The sequence below is a fragment of the Microtus ochrogaster genome, chromosome 4 (genome assembly GCF_000317375.1).
Source record: "Microtus ochrogaster isolate Prairie Vole_2 chromosome 4, MicOch1.0, whole genome shotgun sequence".
Lineage (NCBI taxonomy): Eukaryota > Metazoa > Chordata > Mammalia > Rodentia > Cricetidae > Microtus > Microtus ochrogaster.
The window spans coordinates 66,805,473-66,809,010 of record NC_022011.1 but is presented as its reverse complement, the minus strand read 5'-3'; positions in this window follow the sequence as shown (position 1 = coordinate 66,809,010).

Here is a 3,538-nt window from a genome sequence, read left to right as displayed (position 1 = left end):
GACGGTGATCTGTAAGTTTTTTTCCCCTTTAAATAAATACTACCCTATTAATTATAATTCCAAACTGCTGTGGCATCGTTTGTGACTTACGTCTACAGACTAAGATAAACAATTGTCACCAAGCTGAATGAAGCCCACCCCTAGAGAGACAGCATTACTTTCCAAAGACCCACATAGTTTAGAGGGTATTAAAGACTTTCATTTGGGTGCATATTCACAGAGCAGGTGACCTAGTGGGTTAGAGAATAATAAGGAAGCTGAGGAAGAAGAGGGAAAGGAGGAAGAAGAGAAAAGGAAGAAGTGGGCAGACAAAAAGGGGGTGGAGAAGAAAAGAAATAAGAGAAATGAGGAAAGAGAAAGGGAAGAGAGAAGGAACAGGAGAAGGAAAACAACTTGGGGAAGGGATGTATTGGGAGTAGGTATATAGGTTATGGAGAGAGTTGCAAGATGGAAATGTCATGATCATATCTCATTGATATGTATGAAATTCTCAAGAATACAGAAAATTATTTTTAAAAAAATCTGTCTCTAGATTGTGCTTCTTAAAAACTCTAACAGCTCTCTTTCAAAGTCTAATTTATTTTAAAAAATCAAAGACTTTTACAATTTTAATACATTTTAGTTAAAATAGAATTATATCACTTCCCTTTCCTTCCTCCAGCCACTCCCTTGTACCCTCTTTTTGCCTCCTTCCATTCCTCCCTACTCTAAAATCTCTTTCTTTGTTTATTATTCTTACATGTATACATATGTATGTACCTATGCAGGGTGCACATATATGCACAAATATTTAAATACATTCATTTGGTTGGTTATGTGAATATGGCTTGAGTACTGGCCGCTTTTTATTGGATAACCAATAAGGGACTCATCTCTGGGAGTGGCTAACTCTTTCCTTTTCTGGTAGTCATTAGTAGCCTAGAGTTCTTTTTCTGGTGTTGCAACCCCATGAAAATTTCTCCCTCCCATGTTAGTATGCCTATTAATATTGCTATTACTCTTCTTTATACAGCCATTTCTAGGAGACGCTGTTTCAAACAGACTTACTGGTACTCCAACTCTTGAAATATTTCTACCCCTTCTTTCCTGATGTTTTCTGAGTCATAGATGCAGAAGCCGCAATGTAAATATATTCATTGGGGTTGGACTCTTCATAACATGCTTCAGCTGGAGAGGAGGTAGGGAATTCAATACAGTATGAAAAGGGGGACCAAGGGACAAATGACACCAATATTGTTTTATAAAGCCTCAATGAATCATATTATATGTTTACCTAAAATCATACACAATAATATAAGTGTATGTAAGATATACATATCTAAAGGAAGTTACGGCACTAAAGCTGACAAAGCTACTCACAAAACCACAGAACAAAAGAGCAGACCAGGCACGGGAAAGAGCCTTTGGAATGGTTGAAATGGTTCAAGGTAAACCCTTATTTCTAAAGACACACATGCTTAGAACACATGCTTAGGACTTGGATGCTTCAAGCTGGTTCTAACCTAAAAGCCTTCTTCATGTGGTCAAGCTTCCTATGGACTACAAAATATTAGGTGGGCAATAAGAGTCCTATGAATCACACCTATGAATCACAGCAATGACCAGTGCGACAAGAGATCCATAAAAGTGCAAGGAAGCAACATTCATCGGTTCCTGGTAACAACTGGCTGTCTAATTGGACACAAGGTCCATTCAGCAGGTAGGAAATCATGCTTGGTACTGCAGATCTAGCCAGCTTCCCATGTCCAGTGAGGTCATGGACTTTAGAAAAGAATCTACTACTGACTCTTTGCTAGACTACTATAATCCCTTACGACTTTCTAAATTTTATTCTCATATACACAGATTAACGTCAATGTTAACACTCATCACAGAAACCTTCAACTTAAGTTTCTCTGTGTCTGCGTTGATATAGCTCTACCTGTCCTGGACAACAGCCAGGATATCTGACGCATGCATTGCCCTCACCTTGAGCCTGGTAGTATGAACTTGGATCATCTATGCCTTCGATTCTCAGATCTCTGCTTGTTCATGAGATTAAAATGACCTGTGCTCATTGGACCTGGCTGGCTTTGAAAATGTCTGTAATACATATTATATGGTATATTTTATATTAGAAAGCCATTAATGATTCATTATTAAGTACATTCAAACAGATCCATTTGGTGATAAAAATTTCTTCAAAGTTTTGTGACTCTCCACTGAATAAATAAAACAAACAAACCTGAAAAGCCATAATTATAATATATGCATGAAAAATCCACTTTCAATGAAAAGTAGCCAACATTACTAAAGTTGATCTGGCGAACTCATTTTGATGGGGCTGTTCTTATGACTTCTCTGATGTGGAAGGCCCGTGCTTTAAGCACATATACTGTTTATATTGTCATTCTTTGAACTCTTCCTAAATCTGCTTATAAATTTTCTATCATTGTCATCTAAAATTTTTCTAGCTGAAAGAGTTGGATTATTTTTTTTTTATCCACACAGAAATTGCAACAACATTGTTCATCTTTTTTGGATTTTCAGCTACATTGCCGGCCTTCCTTCTGACCAAGGAACTCACATCTCCTAAATACAACATTCTGTTTTGACAGGAGCTCGGGCTGTATCCTATTGGTGCATTAGTAGCCTTCTTGGTTCTTATTCCCAGGTGGAGGTGGGAGGCAGGGAGCTGATGGTGTGTTCAGAGGAGCTTGGTCAACCATGAAGACTTGGAGCTTTGTTCTCATATTGCTCATTTCAACAGGCAAGCACTTCCGTTTCCAGGAGCGTGGGCCTGAATCTGAACAAAGGTAACTGAGAATTCTCCCTGGAGGGTTTTTATGTGTGCAGCACAATACAGCCTCCCAGGAACACTCAGACATAAATGAGAGAACGGGATCAGTTTCAGACCTCATGTCCTCGTTTTTCTGGCATGATGGTCAACTCATAGGATGACAATTTATTTTTTAGTAAATATTAATGTCAAACAATTTTCAATAGCTAATAATAGTATAACACCTACATAATTTAAGACAAGCCAGACATTATTTAGGGGGAGCTTAGTCCTGGACTGATTAGTTTATATCCAATAGCTTGATCGCTGAGTGGGAAGCTCTCTTGTCACTTCTTGTTTTTCTCTTTTCTGATCCAGGTTTTTTTTGTGTCTAATCTTTTGGCATCTTAGCCTTTGACCATTGTGGTAAAATTCATTATGGACTGTTTATCGAACCATATTTTACTATGAAAAGTAAATCACCTGCTACCCAGTCTACTTGTAGAGAACTTTGTTAGTCAAAGTCCTTGATATTTATTTATTCTATCAGTGACTAATAAAGACTTTTCCAAGATCTTCAGTTAAGTCTTAAATGTTTACATTTTTTAATTTCATTCTTCAAATGAGAAAATGTATTTCTGGAAAATATTTCCAATTTAAAAAGGAGTTTGCTGAATAATTCCTGTGGGGTTTCTGTAAACATCTACTTCAAGTGAGAGAAAATCCATAGCTATAAGTGTGCCTGAGAATCTCAGATAGGAGGTTACATTTTACTGAATG